Genomic DNA, 22123 nt, shown 5'->3' with positions numbered 1-22123 from the left:
AAAGTAGACAGTAACAGGTTTTGGAATGGTGTATGTGTGTGTGTGTGTGTGTGTGTGTGTGTGTGTGTGCGCCCTAGATACTAAGCAGAACTTCCAAGAGCCGTGTGAGCAGAGGGCAGGCACTTGCTCTAATCACCTAGCGCGCGATGTTTCCTTGAGCTGATGGGACTGAAGAGCCTGAAGCATCCACAGAATGAGCAGCCAGTCTCCTCCCCGCCCCTCCCCGCAGCTGCCTCTAGGCTTGGCTATGGCCTGATGGACTTCACATTTCCACAGGCCCAGCACTCACTTCCCATGTGCTGTCCAGGACCACATGGCTCCAGCCTCTAGACTCCCCTTCGCCCCTCTTGCTCAGTGGGTTACAGACGGATCCTACCTGTGTCCAAATCCGTGGCGAGGCTAGGACGCAACCAACCACCCCTCCCTCCCTGTCTGGGGCCTGGTTGGGAAACTCCCATACATTAGCATCGGCTGAAGGAATGCCCCGCACGGCCAGCTGCAAGTCTTTCTGGTCTTCTGGTCTTCTGCCTGGGGATGCTCACCCACTTCCCGGCAGCCCCGGGAGGGAGAAGTTAGTACCATCCCTCCCCCTGCCCCCCCCCCCCCCCCCGGCCTCCCGAGCCCAGGTGAGCATCCAAGACCACGTGGTTCCTCAGCAGGAGGCAGCGTCCAGTCTCTGAAGATGGTGGGCTCCGGGGGGCTCACTCCCTGGCCTGTCAGTGGTAGTGAATTACAGTTGTGATCCGAGCCACGTCCAGTCTTCCCCGGACATCCTGCGAGCGGTTCACAGCCCACGGGGAATCTAGAAATAAACCCAGGCTGGTTCTTTTCCCACCATAGAAAGTCGTAGCCCATCTCAGACCAACGAGATCTGAATAATTCTGTAGGCTTATTTATAGCAAGACATAAATGAATTCTGCCTGTTCAGGCATCTCTCTCTCTCTCTCTCCCTCCCTCCCTCCCCTTCCCTCCTTCCCTCCATCTCTGATCTCTGATCCATCTCCCTGAATCTCTCCCTCCCTCCTTCCCTCTCTCCTCCCCTCCCTCCCTCTTCCCCCCACCCCCCGACCCCATCCCAGGGATTCTCAGTAGCTTCTCTGCAGTTTCCATCCAAGAAAACAAAAATATTAGCTAAGAAAAACAAGGAATGGAGACATCAATACAGGTCGCTGACAGGACCTTTGATCCAGCAGGAAATAAAAAATAAATAAATAAATAAGGGAAGCCACTGAGCTGTCTGCTTGGATTTCCGTCGAAGCTAGTGGAGAGCAGCTCTGTCCCGGGGCCTTGTGCTGCCCCCAGGACCCGGAGCCGAGGGATCTGACCTCCACTCTGCCCCGGGTCCAGAGGGAAGAAACGCTCATTAAAAGCAGGGCATAGGCACGGGGTGGGGCTGGGGGTCGTGACCTTGGAGGCGGAGAGGAGCATGGGCATTTGGGAGCTGACAGCCATGACAGGGCACAGAAGCGCGGATCCGGACGTGTGCAGACCGGTTTCCATTTCACAGATGAGAAAACCGAGGCTCCGCGTGTTGAAGCAGGCTGCCCCGGACACCGCCAGCGGCCCGAGGATTGAGATCTGTGTGACCCCAATCCCGGCCACAGAGCACCACACTCCTCTCCTTACCACCGAAGCCCAGAAACGCGAGTCTCTGGGGGGAAATGTCCTGGCTTTTGCATTTCATCTTAGGGAGGCAGTGCTGTGGAGACAGCGCCGTGATGGTTATTTACAGGACACCGACGGCATGTGTGTCCGGTATCCCAGGAGGGGCAGGAGGGCGGAGGTGGGCTCTCGATGCAGGACCTGGAGACAGGAGTGGGCAGAGGGCCGGGGGGGGGCTTTGATCCGTGGCTGAGTTTGGATCCACGTGTCTGGCTTGGGCGGCAGAAAGGTCAGAGGATCTTGTGATTCCCCCACCGCCATCCCTTTCCCCCACTCGTGTTTCCTTGGAATAGCTCCCGTGACGTCACGGTGGGCCGGGGCTCATCGTGGCACACCTGGTTGGAAGCGTGGCCAGTCATCTGGCCGCCAGCCTTGCCAGGCCTGGGAGGCCCAGGACACGAGAAGGGGGGGGGGAGGCAGGGGAGAGCGATTGAAAGTGTGATCACTGAATTGAGCATAAGGGCCAGCTTGGTGGACGCCAGCTCCGTTTCCTGGGAGAACTTGGAGGAGGAGCAGGGTTTCGGGGTGCTCCTGGGAGCCCCTCACTCGGAGGAAACACAGAAAACTAGAACCTACCACGCAGCCGCTGAGATGGTGACCCGTGGCTCTCTCCCAGGCCGCAGCCGCCTCACTCGGCTGAGGACCAGACAAGCTACCCTTGTGTTCTCTCAGTGCCTGGAGTTCAAGGCTCCTGGGACGGGATGCTGGGGTGGGAGTTGGGCAGGGGGAGGTCCTGGGTCGGAGTACCCTCCCTCTCCTCCTCTCAGCCCTCGGGTCCCGAGGAAGCTCAGGGTCTGTAGGTCAAACCTACTCCCTTATTGACCCCCCTTCCCCGCAAGCAGCCACGTGCAGTGTCCCCGGCCATCTGTAAGTATTTGAGTGGCCTCCAGGCTATGGGGGGATTGGGGCTGACCTCTTCCTCCCTCTCCCTTCCTCCTCCTCGCCTCTCGGCCTCATCTAAGAGGGGCTGGCTGCCCGGATGGCCACAGTGACGTTCTGTGCGGCTGTAGGGATCTCCCCCTCCCACCACCGCACCCCCCCTCCTCCACTGCCTCCCCCACCTCCGCCCCCCCACCCACCAACCCAGTGCCCTTCCGTCCTTCTGCATCCGCCTATTTGCTCCCAGATGCTGGAGGTTACAAACGATCATCGCTCTGGCATTTACATCTTCCTGTACTTAATCTACGTCTGTATCCTTCCAGCCACCCCCCCCCACCAGTCCCCGGCTGGTGTGCGCTGACCATTGAGCACCCCCCCCCCCCCGTAAGTCAACCGACGATGAAGCCTGAACCCACTTGAAGGTGAAGAGGATAGAGCCATTGTCTTTGCGCTGCGGCCCGGATGGTTTAGCCTAGATTCTCCACTGCACCCCCATACTCCCCCCTCCTCTACTTAAGCCAGGCAAAGTGGGGTGACTCTGTTCTCTGCTTCTGGATTGGGGTGCTTCTGAACTAGGGTGTCCTCTGAGATTACCTGGCTAGCAGATTTGAAGATCATTCAAACACTTCAACACAGGAGCCGCTCTGGTCGGCCAGCAGGGAGCTGAGAGGTTATTGTAGGGCACGGGACATTGGGCCCAGACCTGAGGCTTCTAGATGGTTCTGGGGGAGGCGAGTGTGGAGGGGCAGTAAGCCAGCAGTCAAACCCAGGGCCTTTCTACTTCAATCTGACTTCGTCACCCACACACGGGCCAATGGTGATGCTGCAGAATATTCTTGAAGAATGTCAGTCTGAGGTTGGCTGCAGGGCAGGGAGGAGGAGGTAGAATGCTCAAGAGATCCAGACTCTACCCTTAGCCTCAAATCCTGTATCTCTGAGCCTCAGTCTTCCCCAGAGATGCAATGGGAAGATGGACAGTGGCGATGCGTTAGTGTGGAGTTTGTCTTCAGTAGGCTACGTGGTGTTTGTATTCATGAGCTCAAAAATGTATCTTTTCCTGGCGAGGATGCTGAGATTTGAGGACTGTGGTTCGAAGCCAGCCCCAGCAGGAAAGGCTGAGAGATTCTTATCTCCAATGAAAACCAGAAGTGGTGCTGTGGCTCAAGTGGTAGAGCACTAGCCTTGAGCAAAAGAAGCCCAGGGATAGCACCCAGGCCCTGAGTTCAAGCCCCAGGACTGGCACCAAAAAAAAGTCAAAAATAAATAAATAATATGTTTTAAAAAAATAAGAGTCTGTAAGTAGGAAGAAATCCCCAAAGTCTTGGACTATAGACAGATGGAAGCAAGGTTGCCGTGAATTCTCAATAGAAAACAGCATGTTAATGAGAATAAACATGATCTCCACTGCACCCAGATAAATACTGAATACACAGCAGCCAGGAGGAATCATACACTAAGGGGCCAAGCTAGAGAACTCCCTTTGCAGACAGAACAAAACTGGGCAGACTCCTGGCTATTTCAGTGGGTGAAGGGGGCATGTGGAAGCTTCTAGATGCATCGAGCCCTTCTGCTGGAGCTCTGTGCCGGCTGTGAAAATCTATTAGGCTGAACACGTACGGCGTGTGCCTTTTTAAGCGTGCCCATGACGCATTTTTTTTTTTTTGGTTAAAAACAGAAAAAAAAAGAAGTCAACCCATTAAAAACATTTTTATATGACAAGAGGAAAAAGTTCCTTTATCTTCCTGGAAAACCCGCCATAAACCGGTCATAAACATTTTCCAAGCCTTTGATGCAAGTAAACAATCGTTCTTTAACGAAGGGCTCTCTGGTCCCCGAACAATTAAGAACAAATGGCAGACCTTTTGTGTGTGTGTGTGTGAGGGGGGGGGGGTATGTTGGGAAAATGGGGTGGGGTGATTCCCCACTACCACCTTCTCCCCCCAATAGTCCTCCAGAGAAGTTTACTTCCTGTTCTCCAGGTATCAGCCATGATGCGTCAAGGCGGCCCCCGGGGGGTGGGAGGAGGTTGGGGTGAGTTCCCAGCCATCACCCAGGCCTAGATCACGCCTCCTCCTCCCGTAGCCTCTGCTCACCTTGCCGCTCCCCACATCTGCCGGTGATGAGGCGAGGTGATGGTTGGCCGGTGATTTATGGCGAAGCTTACGTTGAGGAGACGGTTCCTAGAGGAAGACCCACTCATGTGTAATTTAGGGGCATTTCTAGAATTCCCCAGGGCCATCGGCTTCCTGGCAGAAAATAAATGCGGGTCATCGCTGGGATAGATGTGCGCCAACATATGTGTTTTTGTGAAGAGAGATGGACGGTCGGGCCGAGTGGCTGTTCCCCATAAATCACGGGGGGGCGGTGTTGGGAACAGATCGTCTCTCTCCTTGTGAGCTATGGAGTGGGGGGACTCACGTATGCGTCCTTTGGGAAGGAAGTAACCAGCCGACAGCTGGTTGCTGGGGCGATGGCTGCAGACGCAGTTTGCTCTGGTAAGGGCAGGCCAGGCTCCTGGGCCCTGCATCTCTCCAGGGTCTTCGCGCTCTCTCTGGCTTGTTGTTATGTCCCGGAAGAAGCGGCCATGGCTTGCCATCTTCTCTTTCTCAACAGTTCCTGGGGAAGGAGTGTGACCGGGTCTTGGGGTCTGGTGCGCTCTGCGTGAACTCGAACCCTGGCTCCTCCACGGAGCTCCTACCTCATCGAATTCCCCAGGATTTCCCGAGATATTCGACGAGATTAGATGAGATGACCCATCTTCCCCGCAGGCGCGGAGGGGACTGGCCACTCACCACATTACCGTTTTTCTTTTTCAATGCATTCCTCTCGGTCAATTCCCAACGTGTGGCGGGGTGACTTTACCCGCCTCTCCCCTCCCCTCCGGGAGATATTTGGCAATGATATTTGGGGATGTTTGGCGGTGGCATCCGATGAAGAGAAGCCATTGGATGGCCTGCACAGGGCCGCTTCCCACCGCTGAGAAGTCCCCAGCCAAAATGGCCGGGGCAGCCAGCTTGGAAAATGTTGCTGTGGCTGGGCTCACTTCCATGGTCTCCTCCCCTATCCCCACACCATTCCAGCCACCCTGCCCCGGCCCTGCTGGATGGCAGATCCAAAACCAGGCGGGAACCACATACAGGCTTTGCCCCGTGCGAGCTGTGTGCTCTTGGGCGAGCTACTCAGCTTCTCTGGGCTTCTATGTCCTCTAAAAGTGGGAGCTGGCCTGGAGGGTTAAACACCACGGCTCACAGGAATAGCTTCCAAAGAGAAGCTGATCTCAAGGACGGAGGAGGCCACGAGGCCAGGCCTGGAAAGGAAAATGGCCTCTCCCTTCCTCTCCCCTCCCCTCTTTTTCTCTCTTTCCCTTTCTCCTCCTCTACTACCTCCTCCTCTTCTCCCCTCTCTCCTTCCTTCTCCTTTAATTTCTCTTCTTCCTTCCTCCTTTCCATGTCTCCTCTTCTTTTCTTCCTCTCCCTGATGGGAGCTGCCAGCTGTGGTCCAGCCCTCCGGGCCTCAGGGCTGGTGCGGCGGGGAAGTGGCAGGGAAGTGTCTGCTTGCTTTGGTTTCTGGAGGAGGAAGGAGCAGATCTTGAAAGGCCCGGAACTGACACTGGCTCCGTATCAGGTCCCCTGCCCGCCCCCCAGGCTCTCCTCCCTCGGTGGTGGCTCCGGGGAGGGCTGCTTCTTATCATCTGAGCCCCACGCTCCGGCTCCCTGGCGACAGGCAGCGGAGGCCCACGTGGGTCCCGCATCTTCCCATCTGAGCGCCACCTGCCCCGCACAGAGGGAGCTCCCCTCGGAGGCCTCTGCCTCGATTTCCCCAGTGCCACCGCGCACTCAGGACTGATGACCGAGTCTCATCTAAGGCTGGAGGAGGGAGCCTCAGGTGGTGTGGCGTGGACGGCGTCTCCGGCCCAGCGTTGGCATTGGCAAGGGCTCAGGGAGGTGGCGACAGATCGTGCCCACACTTGAGATGGCTCAGCTGGATGAGGGGAGCGCAGAATGGCTAGCCAGGGGGTGGAGACCCAGGGGGTGGAGATCCAGCACCAGCTGGGCCTCAAAGCACGTTCCCTACAGGCCAGAGACATCGACACCAGCTCACCCCTCTCCACCCAGACCCTCCCGGGTTTATCCCAACATTGCCCAGTCCGGGAGAGACCATTAAACCATCAGACCCTGAAAAACTAGTATGTACCGTGCAGGAAGCGACGGGCCGACTTAAAAGCCCCCGGTGCTAAGCCCAGGTGGTACTGTGATCCTCCTAACGCAGCCACGTTGCTGAGATGACTGCGTGGCGCACCCCACCCCATCGGCTGGTTCGTTCACACGAGGTCTTGCTGATCTTTCCCAGCCGGGAGAACCCTCTGTCAGGTTGGGCACCAGTGGCTCAAGCTTGTGATCCAGGCTCCTCCGGAGGCAGAGGTCGGGAGGATTGCTGGGTGAGGTCAGCTTGGGGAAAACCTTTGGGAAACCCTGTCATTACCAAAATGGGTCTGGAATTGGCAACGCAGGCACCTGGGATGGGAGGGCGAGGAGAAGGACCATGATTCAGGCCTACCCAGGAATCAGCACCAGAGGCTCTAGCTCAGGAAAACAGAGAGAGAGAGAGACAGAGACAGAGACAGAGACAGAGAGACAGAGAGAGAGAGAGAGCACTATAGTTACAGGAAGGGGCCTCTATGGGACATGAGGAGAGACTGTGGACACACCCCAAACCATGGACCACTGAGGGACTTGGGAAACCAACCCTGCCCTCTCCCTGCTTCACGTGGACGCCTCCCATTGGTCAGACCCAGCTGGGAGTTAATTGAGGCTGACCATATAAGGACCTTCCTGGCAGAGGCTGGCGGAGAGCTGGGCTCGGGATGCTCAGAACAGTGGTCTCTCGTCTCTCGTCTATAACTAATTTAAATATAGGATGCTCCACCTGCATTGTCCTGCGGTCTTTGTTGTTGGATTTTGGCGTGTGTTTCTTGAAGCTGTATTTTAGTGGAAATAAGATCCTACACAGGCTGAACAACAGCTTTTCCGCAGAGCATAGATTCGTACATAATTCCTAGGGACCCAGGGGACAGAAGCCCTCTGGAAGTTAGAACTGTGAGCAGTGTGGTTCTAGCGGACCAGCCAAGATTCCTGAGTCAAAAGCGGTTCATGAGTTAGGCGCCGGTGGCTCACGCATGTCAAACTAGCTACTCAGAAGGCTGAGATCTGAGGATCAAGGTTCAGAGCCAGCCCGGGCAAGAGACAGTCTCTTATTTCCAATTCACCAGCAAAAAGCTTGAGGTGGAGTCATGGTTCAGGTGGCAGAGGGTCAGGCTTGAGCAAAAAAAGCAAAGCTAGAGTGCAAGTCCCTGAGTTCAAGCTCTCTCTCTCTCTCTCTCTCTCTCTCTCTCTCTCTCACACACACACACACACACACACACACACTCGAGCTCCATGTAAGCCTTTAAGTCTGTCATTTCTCTGGTGGATTTAAAAATTCCCTTTTGCTGTTGCTGTGAATGGTACCAAGAGCAAGTACCATGCACCAAGATAAACTACTATGATATCAAGAGCAAGTACCATGGCACCAAGTTAAGTACCATGACAACCAAGAGCAAGTACCATGATAAACAAGAGCCAGTACCATGCACCAAGAGCAAGTACTACAATACCAAGAGCAAATGCCGTGGAATGAAAGCGAACAGAAGGGAGCCTTCTTAACCACACAAGATTAGGGAGGATGCACCCCAGAAAGCGGAGAAGGAAGGGCTGTGCTGTACCTCCGCGGCAGAGCTCTGGCCTGGCTTGTGCAAGACCCCGCGTTCTATCCCCTGCCAAAAAGAGCAAAAAGCCAAAGTACATCTGGTCCGATAGAAAGGCAGAGGCCTAGGGAAACAGGGAGCCCACTGGATGGAAACATGGGAGCCTGGCGCCATCAGCAGAGAGAGGAAGAGGCAGGCACGCGGGAAGGAGAGGCCAGCTCTCCACCACAGCACCCACTGGTGATTTCCGGAGCCTCCCATTCTGCAGGCACCTTCTGGCTTCTCCTAATTGCCGGGCCGAGGGAGGTAATCGGGAGGTAATCGGATCCTGGCGCAGCACAGGACTTTATCGATTAGAGCCTGGTTACCTACTAATCCCATCAAAACGCCTCAGCGTTGGGCCGCAGCGGCATCTAAACACAGCTGACTGCGATGCCACAAGCCCGGAGATCTGGGATCCATCACAGCCCCGCCGTCCGGAAAGCAAATCACCCCAAATGAGAAGATTGGATTTAGTGTGGTCTGGAGATATTTACTACAAAGCCTCGCACTGGCTCCTTCCCTCCCCAGGGCTTTGCTGGGGGCCGGGGGGCAGGGGGGAGAGGAGGGAGACCCGTGCCCCCACATCCATGCCTGCCCGAGGAAAATTTTCCCCAAGTGGAAATAGATGCTGATTGGGAAATTAATACGGAGCAGCAGACAATGCAAAGGGGTGGGGGGCGGGGAGGCTCAGACAAGACAGAATAAGAACAAAGTCCTGGGTCTTACCAGCAGAGAATGACTTATTGTGGAGTGCCGTCTCTCCAGATCTTTCTTCTGTGCATTCCTCTGCACACGCCTTCTCTCTGTCTCCCCATTGGTCCCTGCCTGGGTCACATGACCCGTGATGGCTAACCCATGGCTCTCCCGCCTTTACTTGCCCAAGGTTTTTATCGCATTTTGAAGTCCGCATATGTGCAACGGGGAAGCTGATTAGGGCGAGAAAAGCAGCCTCAAGAAATGTTTGTCTCTGGGTGCCAGGAGCTCACGCCGGTGATCCTAAGCTACTCACCAGGCTGAGATCCGGAGGATCGTGGTTTGAAGCCAGCCTGCCCAAGAAAGTCCACGAGACTCTTAGCTCCTGCAATAACCAACAAACGCCAGAAGTGGAGGAGCGGCTCAGGTGGTAGAGCACCAGCCTTGAGCAAAAGGGCTAAAGGACAGCCCCAAGGCCCCCGTACTGGAACACACACACACACAATGTCTACACTGGCTGCTGGAGAAATCTGAAAAGTGTCTAAGACAGCAGAGAAATTTGCTCATCAACAATATCAATTTGTTTAGGAAAAAATCAGAAACAATAGCAACATTAAATCATACTGTAAGAGAGCGTCATTAACAATCATGCAACTCTCGTATCAATTTCTGCATCCCTCTTCCCTACCGTTAAGGGTGTCTTGACCACTTCCTTGTGTAACAGGTGCAACGTGAGTGTGGTTACTCCAGCCGGACCCATGACAGTATTAGGCGGATGCGAATCCTTGTACTTTGGGGAAGAAATTCTTGGCTAGCATTATGCATTCAGTCTTGGAAATGTCAGTTCATTACCCCCTATCCTAACCCACACCTCACCCAAATAACCGCTGGCACTTTGTTTTTGGATCTGCGTTACTTCTGAACGGTTGGGAACTGACTTGACAATATTTTTGAATATCTCATTTAGTCAAGTTTGGTTTTTTGTTTGTTTTTGTAATCTGTCCTTTTACATAGCAATGCTCAGTGATGCTCTGTAGGAGTGAAATAATGTATCCGTTCATTTTCTCCCTAGGCATTTAATGAAAATCGTTGCTATTGAAACTAGGTCTTTTTAAAGGTTTTTTTTTTCTCTTTTTTTTTTAACTATGGGTGCTGTTGAAGGAATGTATCCATTGTGACTATATTAATTGGCATTCAGCAATATAAAGGAACTTTACATTGGGGTTTGGTGTTTTCCAGTGCTCACCTTTGTGCTTTCTAGGTAGAATATTAAATCGTCTGCAAATCATATTTCCCCTCTTTTTAATATCTATTTGTTTCATTTCTGTTTTATGAATCTTCATATTCTCTAGACCACCCCCCCCCCGAAAATATTAGGTATGAACAGCAACAGTGAACAGCACTGATTTCTTTTAATTCCAATACCATTCACTATCTCCTTGCACATGAGAGAAAGAGAAAAATTAAAATGTCTTTGAAAAAACCATCTACCCTTCCAGAGTCTTCCTCTGCATTTTATTTTGGGGTTACAGATGAGCTATTTTATATGGCGTCCCCGGCATGCCTTGCCCTTGCGTGTGAAGGATCATTCTTTCAATATGCTATTTAAATTCTGCATCTATTGTTCTGTTTGAGATGGGTCCACAGCAAGCCACCAAGGTTGGAAGCTGCCAGAAGAAAGAAGGAATTTGCTTTTATATTTATGTTCTGGAATGAACTTTGGGGGAATTATCAATTTCTTCTACATTAAAAGCTGATCCTAACCTGGAGACATGGCTCAAATAGTAGAGCACCCACCATGAGTGCATACACTGATGCCTAAAATAATGTTTTCTGACTCTGTGTGTGTGAGTGAGTGTGTGTGTGTGTGTGTGTGTGAGAGAGAGAGAGAGAGTCCTAGGTCCTACATTCAGGGCTTGGGTATTGTTCTTGAGCTTTTCTACCACTCAAGCCACAGCTCCACTTCTAGCTTTATAGTGGTTAACTGGAGATAAGACTCTGAGTTTTCTGCCCGGATTGGCTTTGAACCATGATCCTCAGATCTCAGCCTCCTGAGTAGTTAGGATTCCAGGTATGAGCCAATAGTGCCTGGCACTAATTCCTTTTTTTTTTTTTTTTTAACTTTTTAAAACTGGAGATCATGTTTTAAAATATGGACCTTTGTGACTTTTTTAAAAAAAATAAAACTTCTTACCTTCAGGTAGCAATCATTTTGTTAGGATGTAAATTTGAAGTGTGTGTGTGTGTGTGTGTGTGTGTGTGTACGTATCTCCTTGCTTCAAGATAGTGCTCATCTGAAGCTAGTGCTCCCAGGGCCCACATGCACAAAGCCATGAGAGACATCCACATCTCAACTGCAAATCCACCAGGCAACTGGATTCACAAATGGCAACAGATTGGAGAGACGCTGCTCTCAAGGGGAATGGCCTTCGCCCCGCATCACCCACCAGCAGGGACCGGCAGCTCCTGCCCATGGCTAGCCCTCACACTACAGCGGGAAGTGCGGCCGCTAGCTTGAAAGGAGAAGGTTACGAGCGTTGATGAGGAGTGGGGAGAAAAGGGAGCCCCGGTGAGCACGGTGGGTGAGAAGGAATTCCTGCAGCCACTGCGGAAAACAGTACAGAGGCTTCTTCAGAGTGGAGAGATAGGTGTACGATCCAACAATTGCATTCCTGCTGGTGGAGGGGGGTTCATTTGTTGAGCAGTAAGACCGTTCAGTGCTGCCCTGCATGTGCTCAGTTCTGCTTCCTTCTACAGTTGCTCTCATTCTACCAGTGTTTATTGAAGCTGGGCGCCGGTGGCTCACGCCTGTCATCCTAGCTACTCAGGAGGCTGAGATCAGAGGATTGTGGTTCAAAGCCAGCCTGGGCAAGAAAGTCCGTGAGACTCTTATCTCCAATTAACCCACCAGAAAACCAGAAGTGGTGCTGTGGCTCAAGTGGTAGAGTGCTCGCCTTGAGCTGAAGAGCTGAGGGACAGCGCCCAAGCCCAGAGTTCACACCCCACAATGGACCAAAAAACAAAAACAAGTGTTTATTGAGTAATTAGTATGCTCTGAACCTTAGACTAGGTGCAATGGAGCCAGACAAGTAGCCAATAGGGAGACTGAGGCTTGGAGAGTTAGACAAAGTCCAGGGTCTTGGGCAGGGGCTCTTTCTAGGTATGTCCTGCAGAACAGGAAGGACTTGATGCACAAAGCCTGCAGAGGGAAGCAATCGGTGCCTGTTTGCTGATTGGACAAGCGATATTATTCACAGACTTCCAGGGAAGCAAACACCTCTGGACATTCCTCTTCTCCAAAGGTTGTTCTGAGAAGAGGTGAAATCGACCCCACTGCCCGCAGGAAGCCGGGACATTTAGCTGGTACCGGGAGACCTTTAAATCACGGCATGCACACTCCAGACCCTTGCAGATTGGAAGAGACAGGCTTCCCGGGGCTTTCCTGGGACCTCACCTTCCCCTTCGGGCACGGAGAGAAACTCAGCTGCTGAGGGGACCCGGCAACCACTTTCCACACAAGCCTCACATGAGGTGCGTGTCAACAGAGATTAGCTCAGCCCCCCACCAAACCGCCATTTGCCATTTGCTAGGCTACCTCTTTCAGCCTGGTAATCTAATCTCGGTGTGCAGCAATCTCTCTTGCAGGTTTAAATGTATTAAAGTTGCTGGGGGATGTGGGCCATTGCAGGCAGCGAGGGCTTCTCCCTTTCTGACAAGGCTGACCCCCACTCCAAACCCTGGGTCCCCAAGAGACGCCAGAGGTCAAAACCTTGTGGGGTAGGAAGGGAACAGAACGTTAACAGAGAGAGACAGGGGGGATTGGAAACACACTCTCTGAGGCCCCTGGCGCTTTAGAAACCCGAGAAGAACACGAGGCGACAAGTTAAAGCTTTCATTGCCTGGGAGGTTTTATTTTTCTTTCCCTCCTCTCCATGTTTCAACACGAATTTGGTGGAGATATTGGTGGGGACGGAGGGAGAGGAGGAAGCGGTCGAGTCCTGGAGCGAAGAGGGACTGAGGGCGGGCAGGGCGCTCACTGGTCTTGTCTCACACTGAGAGGGTGTGTGTGTGTGTGTGTGTGTGTGTGTGTGTGTGTGTGTGTGTGGCACTGACAGGATGTGTGTGGCTGTGGTGGTGATGGTGGTGGCGGTGGTGGGATCTTTCTCTTTCTCTTTCCTTTTTTAGGTAAATGCATGTGGTAAATCTTGTCTTTCCTTTTGAGAACCTCGCTCAGTGCCGAGGAGATCACGTGGTGTTTTGTCCCTACTTCAGTTCACCAGAGTTGATGGAAAGCCTTCTCTTTCTGAATCGGGACATGCTTGGAACTCTCTCGTGTCTAGTTTTGTAGGCAGGAAGTTTGTCCTGTTCCCTAGCCCCCATCCATCCATCCATCCATCCATCCATCCATCCATCCATCCATCCATCCATCCATCCATCCATCGTCCCATCCATCCATCCATCCATCCATCCATCCATCCATCCATCCATCCATCCATCCATCCATCCATCCATCCATCTGTCCCATTCATCCAGCCATCCATTCATTCATCCATCCATCCATCCAACCACCCATCCAGCCAGCCAGCCACACCCATCTATCCATCCATCACTATTCTATCTACCATTCCATTCATTCATCCATCCATTTGTCCATTTGATCCATTTGTCCCTGTGGAGCCAAGGCTCAAGGGTTTTTGTGCTTCTTTAGCACCTCTTAAGCACCATCGTCTTCAATTTTGATAACTCCTGCCTTGCACTGCTGCTGTCATGTATAAAACTGCCTGGGCTGGGATCGGTGGCTCGTGCCTGCCACTCTAGCTATGCGGGCGTCTGAGATATGAGGATTGTGGTTCAAACTCAGCCTGGGAAGAAAAACCTGTGAGATTCTTATCTCCAATTAATCACCAACAAAAAAAATCCAGAAGTGGAGCTACGGCTCAAGTGGTAGAGTGCCAGCCTTGCAGGAAAAAGCTAAAGGAGAACATCGTTTAGCTTTTGAGTTCAAGCCGAAGTATTGGCACACAACAAAAATGGTGCCTAAGCCAGTCACAGAGACAAACCTGTCATAATCTATGGATGCATCTATGGATGCAGAACTTGAACTACTAGAAGCAGAGATGGTAATGGTGGCTGTGGGGGTGAGGGATAGGGGAAGGGGCGGGGGGGAGGGGGAAGGGAACAGAAGGTGTTCAAGGAATAGCAAAGGTCACATAGAATATGTTCACAGGCACACCACAATTACTGTAGAAAACAGCCATGTACTGCATGTCCAAAAGAGGAAGATAATAATAATAATAATATTAATAATAATAAGAGAGGAAGAGGTTGGAGTGGGAGCCTGACCAGGTGCTCAACAAAAACCATTCCTTAAACCTATCCTAGAGTATTACAGCCTGAGGTAACGATCCCATTTCTAAGAGCCAGCTGCAAAGCTAAGAATACACGCCGGCGGCCTGACAAGTCTCTGTGGGAAACACCGGCCGCTCGGGCTTGTACGATCGGACTTTTAAGTCCTGCGCAAAATCCCAAACCTGCGCCAACCAAGAGAGCCTCCTGGCTTACTTGGCAGTTGCAGACCTTTGGATGTGCCTTTAGCGTGCGTGCTTGAAAATGGTCATTAAAAAAAAAAAAATAGATCTCACTGTTGGAGGAGCCCAGATTTTTATCCAAAGGAGGAAGAGATTTCAGCTAGACAGGAATAAACCAAAACCCCAAAACAACAACAAGAACAAGAACAAAACCGCTCTGCACGCCTGCCCGCCTCCTAGCTTGGGGTGGAATTGTGTGACCTTTTCCAAGTCTGGCTGCTGAAGCCGAATGAGCACAGTTTGGGCAGGAGAGGGGGGAGAGGACCCAATGAGGGGCGGGGAGGGGGGGGAGCAGGACATCTTTCATAAGAGGATAACCCAGTAACACAACCCGAGGAATCAGCTCGCCGTGATGAACAGTGAACGAATCACGGGGTGGTTGGGACTGACAGTGTTTTTCTTTGTAAAAAAAAAGACAAGGCCTGGCATCTAATTAGACGGGAAAAGGCTCTGTCTCACCAGCTTTCTCCCTTCTGGCAGAGAAGGGAAAACAGCCGAGCCGGTTCATCACCCTGATTCCCTCTCGCCCCGCCAGGCAGGTGATGAAGTTCTCGGCTGAGGGTGGGGATGGATGGCGAGAAGGAGGGGGGCACGCAGGCGGCCGCCCGGCTCACGCGGCGGCGGCGGCAGCCTTGTTAGTCTAATGACCTGTCCCGATCATCAGAAGTCATTAGCGTGAGCGCCGTGGCTTCGTCTGACATCCGCTCACGTTGCCGGCCTGCTCATGGGGCGTGCGCATGTGGGCCCGTGTGCACGCGTGCGTGTGGAGAAGCGGGAACTTGCCGCTGCCCTCCCCCGGGGGTTGCTCTCTGCTCCGCTTCTTGGGTGGCTGTGGCCCCTTCCTGTCTACACAGAGTCACACAAGAGCGCTCCTGAGAGTGTTCTAATGCAATTGGTCTTTGTTCCCACTCGGGTCTATGGTGCCAGCCCCACGCAGTCCTTTTCCTCCTTCCCCTTCAGACACTCAGACTTCCTGGAAGTTCCTCAAATGCCACACCTACCTGCCTCAGGACCTTTGCACTGGCCATTGCTCTTCCTGAAATGTTCTTTACCAAGAAAGCAGTATGAGCTATGCTCCTCCAACTCCAACGGTCTGTTCAAACGACACCCCAGGGAGGTCTGCTTGATCACCCTTCATATAGGTGCTTGTGTGTGTGTGTGTGTGTGTGCACACGTGTAATTTAGGACTGAACAGTAGGCAGATATACACCAGTAGGTGTATCTTGGAAAAACCAACTTTCCACATTCAACAATCAAGTGTGGACTTTATTTTTCCAGGCCGACTCCCTTAGATCTTTTTAATGTGTAAATCAGTTAATTAATTGATTTTTTTTGTCGGCTATAATTTTAGAGAAGTAAACATCAAACCAAACAAGTTGAGGTCTTCGCAAATGTATACATCTGTAACCTACCCCTGACACACCAAAGAACATTCTCTCATTTGTTTTCTTGACATCGATTAGTTGTACAAGAGGATTTCCTTTGAATAAATCCACTTACATATATGTGGTCTCTTGATCATGAGAGATCTAAACTATGGAAAATAAATAGATGGGTGCCAGTGGCTCACGCCTGTCATCCTAACTACTCAGGAGGCTGAGATCTGAGGATGGTGGTTCGAAGCCAGGTTGACAGAGACATTGTGAGACTCTTTTTATTTTATTTTATTTTTTGCAGTTGTGGGGTTTGAACTCCAGGCCTGAGTGCTATCCCCGAGGTCTTTTTGCTCAAGGCTAGTGCTCTCCCACTTTGAGCCATAGCACCCCTTCCAATTTTCTGGTGGTTATTTCCTTCCCCAGGCTGGCTTTGAACCGTGATCCTCATATCTCAGCCTCCTGAGTAGCTGGGATGTCAGGCATGAACCACCCGGCTCCCAGGATATTCTTATCTCCAATGAACCATCAAAAAGCCAGAAGTGGCGCTGTGGCTCAAGTGGTAGTAGAGCTCTAGCCTTGAGCACAAAAGCGGAGGGATGGGGCCCCGGCCCTGGGTTCAAGCCCCAGGATGGGCACTAAAAACTAGGAAAGGAGAAGGGCAGCCCTCAGGAGTTGCCCAGCTCTGTAATGAACGACATCAAAGATGCACGGGTCAGGACAGACCTGGGCCTCCTTGGAGTTCCTCTGCCTGAGCAGTTGCTGTGATTGGATTAATGGTGTAGTGGTCCCGTGCCTGACTCCAGGCCTGCCTGGGAGCAGCCAGAGCGGAGAGCCGCACAGTTTCTCCCTCTATGCTTCCATGGGTGCGTGTATCTGTGTATTTTATAAAGAGGGACTTCCTCTTGCTGGAAGATACGGATTAATTAGAAGGCTTTCCTCCTTTCCCCTTCCACACCGCCTCTGAAAATCCTGAGAGGGTTTGTTCTTAAATAAGAACCAACAGGATTACTCAAATGCTCTAATGTGCTCTCTGTGGGGTGCGGGAAGGGGGGACAGGGAGGGGAGGGGAGGGAGGGGGGGAGAGAGGGAGGAGGGATGGAGGGAGGGGAGGGGAGGAGAGAGAAGAAAGGAGACTGTTCCCTTAGCTTGACCCCTCCATGGCTGAGGAAGACAGATAAATATCTTAAAGAAAAAAAAAATCAAAAAAGAAAATTCCAGTCGGTCTCTAAGGCGCTGTGGGGTGGGAAGTCCCTGGAATTGACTAGCAAATGAAATCCACCACGTTTGACCAAAAGCAGAACCAAAAAAAGACAAAACCGGCCAACCAAGGACCCAGCCAGACAAGCGGCTTCACGTCCACCTGGGCTGTTTAGTTTTTCCTCCTCCGCCTCCTCCTTCTCTCCCCCCCCCCCCCCCCCCTTGTTGCTTTTATTTTATTGTTTTGCAGGTCCTTGAACTCAGGGCCTGGGCTCTGTCCCTGAGCCTCTTTGTGCTCGACGCTAGCGCTCTACCCCTTGAGCCACAGCACCACTTCTGGCTTTTTCCGAGTCATTTATCAGAGATGAGAGTCTCACAGACTTTCCTGCCCTGGCTGGATTTGAACCGTGATCCTCAGATCTCAGCCTCCTCAAGAGCTAGGATGACAGGCGTGAACCACCGGCGCCCGGCTCTGTTTGTTTTGTTTTGTTTTCTAAACTGGATGCCTTGGTGGCTGAGATCCTGTCTGATTAACTTACCCACCCACAGAATCTTCCAGAATAGCAAAGAAGGATGGCATGGTGAATGAGCTGGGGGGAGGAGGGCTGTATCAAGGGATGTGTGAATGGAGAATTCCTTCTCCGTTTTCCTCCCCATCTTCTCCCACGCACACCGGTGATGAAGAACTATGTCGTTCATGGTGCGAGGCCCAAACGGCCATGAGGCGGGGATGGGGTGGGGGGGATGGGGGGGGGGGGGGAGATGTTCCCTTCAGAGACGCTTCCCTGGAAGAGAAGCCATCCAGAGGGTTTGATGGGATAGAGCCGCCCAAAGCCCAGGGCCGCACCGGACACGCACGGCCGCTGGTGAGTTCAGCTGTTGTGGGTGACGGGGGAATGGAGGGCAGGTGGGGTGCAGTGGGGTGCTCGGCACACCGGCACACCGCGGTCTCAGCTCTGCAGCCACTCTCGCTGTCAAGGCAACACGGGCCTCTTGTCTGTCAGGTACTGCGGCGTCCCGGGCCCAACCGCCCCTCTGTCCCCCAGCAGCCCCACCTCCACCGTGCAGAACCTGCTGTCGCCACTCCAGACCCCCTGGCTGATGGGGAGGGGGCTCTGATTTTCGGGGTGTGTTCCGTCCCTTGCTGGGCACGGACCAGCCTACACCACCGCTTCCAGGAGGACCGACCGCGGGAGCCAGGTGGAGAGAGAGACAGAGAGAAACAGAGACAGACAGAGAGACAGAGACAGAGACAGAGAGACAGAGAGAGAGACAGAGAGAGATAGAAAGAGACAGAGAGAGACAGAGACAGAGAGAGAGAAGCAACACCAAGCTTGGTCATGATTCCCCAGCTTTCCTAGGAGGAACATCCTCCCTACTGCAAGGAACCAGATATAGAGCTTCCTTCTGTAGCTCCCTCCCTCCTTCCCTCCCTCCCTCCTTCCCTCCCTCCCTCCTTCCCTCCCTCCCTCCTTCCCTCCTTCCCTCTCTCCTTCCCTCCCTCCCTCCCTCCTTCCCTCCTTCCCTCCCTCCCTCCTTCCCTTCCTCCCTCCCTGTCTTCTTCTCTTCTTCCTTCCTCCTCCCTTCCCATCCCATAATCCATTTAAGCAAACATTATTTGATTTATTATTATTATTATTAAGTTATTATCTACTTAAGCATTCCATTTTGAGACCTGGGCCTCGCTGTGTAGCCCAGGTTGACTTGGAACCCCAGCTCTTCCTGCCTCAGGCTCCCTGGGTGTGCTGGGATTACAGGTGACCACCGCCGTGCTCAGCTCACTCCTGTGTTTCTCCACCGGTGCTGTGGGTTCTCATCCTCACGAGGTCGGAGAACCACGCTTCCCCGGGAAGTTTTATTATGTGCATCTCACAGATGGGGGCCCAGATGAGCATCTGTGGCCTATGGTTATACCACAGCATGACCAATGGGCAGCTGACTGCCCCCATGAAGAGCTGCTGAAGGCAAGGCCCTACGGTGAGGTGCTCGGGCCACAGCCGGCCACCTGAGACCCCCCCCCGTACCCCCTCCCCCCATCCTCTGTGGGTTCGTGTCTCGCCCAGGGCGGTTTTCACAGCCCCAGCAGTAGCCCCGACCTCTGCCTGGGAGATGAGCTCCATCCTTTCTCTGCCCCCCCCCCCTGCCAAGATTCTGCGCCCACGCTGCCATGCCCCAAATGATCTCAAGGCAAGTAAGTTCCTGCTCCTGAAGAACGGGAAGGGCTGGGGTGTCCGAGGGCCCCGGATGGCCCAGAGCAGCCCGGGCTCCTCCCTGGGCAGCGCCGAGGGGCTGGAAGGATTGGGGGTTCCAGCCGTGCCCTGAGCCCTGCACGCTCTTGAATTTCCTTCTTCTGTGGCGGGGATTGCTGGCACCTCTAGGGGCCAGGCACGGCTGCCCCCCACCCCCCAGGCTTCCCAGGCTCAGCCTGGGCCCAGGCCCCTCCCTGGGCCTATTTGCTCCTCTCACCAAGGCGATAGCCAGGAATCTCCTGAGCCAGGTGTCTGTTTCCTCCAGCCAGGACGGTGGACACTGGGTGAGGGGAAGCTGCTCCTCACCCTCTCCCCCCACCACCCACTTGGGGAGGGGGTGCCAAGGGGCGTGGCCTCCAAGGCTAAGCTCCCAAGAGGTCTTGCTGTGACTGGAGGGCCAGGAGCAGGATGGATGGCTGGGGCAGTGACTTGGTCCCTAAAGGGGAAAGGAGACCTGGGAGCCCAGGAGACCCAGCGGGGCAGGCAGGGGCGAGGGGGGCAGGGGGGGCCTTGGTGGGGGGGGGGGGTGTGTTGTGGGTCTCCTCCTCCTTTAGCTGGAACTGGTTTTGGTTCCAGCCAGCAAACCGGAAATGCAGGCCTGTCCGGCGCAATGTGGCTGGGAAACTTCCTGATGGGCATGAAGTAAGCATGTCGGCAAACGCAGGAGACTCAGCCGGGCCAGAACTGCACAGCGCCTCTCCCTCAGTCCCGCTGGCTCCTCTTTCCCACATCATTCTTCTTATGTGTCCCTCTTCCTCTCCCCCCTCCGCATCTCATTTGACCATGGCACCGTTTCTCCCTCTCTTGTTTGAGTTCTCTTTGCTCTTCTCCATCCCCAACTATTCGCTCCCTGTTCTTCCTCCCCCTCCTCCTCCTCCTCCCCCTCCTCCTCTCCTCTTCCTCCTCTCTGAACTTTCCTTGTCACTGTGGTGGCCTCCAGTCCCGTGGCGTCAGCCGTATTGGGAGTGTGTTAGAAATGAGCCCTCTGCCCGGGCCTGCTTGTATCAGTGTGTGTGTGTGGGGGGGGGGTGACAGCGATCTGTGCTTTCATAAGGGGAGGGGAGGATTTGATGCAGGCTGAAGTTTGAGAATCGCTGTCTCAGAGGAAAATGTCAATTTACTTAAAAAAAAAAAAAAGATGTGTGTGTATCTTTGAGTGCTGATCCAAATAAGCCTTCCTTTCTAAACATGTAAAATCCTTCTGCACCCATTAACTAATTAGGATGTCGGACCACCAGCCTGGCTAAAATGCCTTCAGAAACAACACAAGCAATTACTTTCAAGTTCTCTGATTACTATCACCACGCTAAATCCCTCCAGCCAACCTGCGTCTTTCCTGTCCCTGCGCTCTCTCCCTCCCTGGCTCACTCACCCTCTCCCTCACTGTGTCTGATTTCCTCTCTTTCTTTGCTTGCTTTAAAGGATTATTCACCGGGGCAGCCTTGGACTCTGTTATTCAGCAGCTCACAGCCTGGAGCACCCTTCCCCTGGGCACTTCTCAGACCCGAATAGAACACAGGTGAGGGACCCTGAGCGGACACAGTTCTCTGTTGGTGTCCTCAGGGACCAGGTGGATGGGAGCGTTCTTCCAGTGGGTGGCCAGGGGGTCAGCACTGGCAGCGCGATCTGAGTCCAGTCTCCAGGACTGAGCGTTGCCCCCGGGGGTGAAGCTGGCTCCCAGCTGCTCTCCGCAGGTGTGTTGGTCCACGTGAGCAGCGCCAAGGAGCTACAGCACCCTGTCTGCAGGACAGTGTGCTGACTGCGGGGCCAAGAACAGGCCCCGTTCCCCGCTGCAGCTCCTGGGTGGTATTTCAGTGGGTGATGGGCAGTCTTTCGTGTCCCCCACCCTACTGAGCAGAAAGTATGACAAAGCCACCTGCTCGCTGCTTCTCAGTTACATGGCGCCTCACCCTGAGATTGTATCTCACTCCATCTGGAGTAGGGCCTGGGAATATGGATTTTATTTTTATTTTTATTAAGCTCCCAGGAGTTTTGGATGGAGGCTGGGGGTTGAGAGCTGCAGGTTTATTTGTGTTAATGGTACATTCTGAGAAATACAGGAACCAGCATCTGTCTGTTAACCTGGGAAACAGACTTCATCAAAGGTAGCCAGTCTTTTTATAACATCACCTTTGCAGCTCTGAGGAGGAAATGGTTGATGAAGAATGAGGAGGGAGAGAGGGAGGGAGGGAAACTGACAGAGATAAGAGAGAGACAGGGAGAGACAAGGGCAGAGAGGAGAGATAGAGAAGGAAACAAGGAGATAAGAGAAAGAGTAAGAGGGAAAAAAGAGAGAGTAAGAGAGAGAGGGGCAGGGAGAGACAGAGGAGTGAAGGAGAGAGAAAGAAAGAGAGAGGGGGGAAGGGAGACAGAGGGAGAAAGATAAAGCCATGCAGAGAGAGACAGACAGACAGACAGACAGACACACACACACACACACACACACACACACACGATACAGAAAAATAGATCTGCTGATAGACTTATTTTTCTATCCATCTAAGGCACAAAATAAGCATTTATCATTTGGCTCAATGACAAGGATAAAAGGGACAATTTAGAAAAAATATCTAGAAGGTTGGTGGCCTCCCCATGCATGAAACCCCATTCCCCTCACCCCCCTCCCGCCACTAAACATGAAAATAGTTTGAGTCCTATAAGAGGTTGTTTGTTTCGTTTTGTTTTTTGTTGGTT

The sequence above is a fragment of the Dipodomys spectabilis genome, unplaced genomic scaffold, assembly GCF_019054845.1.
Source record: "Dipodomys spectabilis isolate Male_0828 unplaced genomic scaffold, ASM1905484v1 ptg000649l, whole genome shotgun sequence".
NCBI lineage: Eukaryota > Metazoa > Chordata > Mammalia > Rodentia > Heteromyidae > Dipodomys > Dipodomys spectabilis.
Note: the sequence above shows the minus strand (reverse complement) of the source record.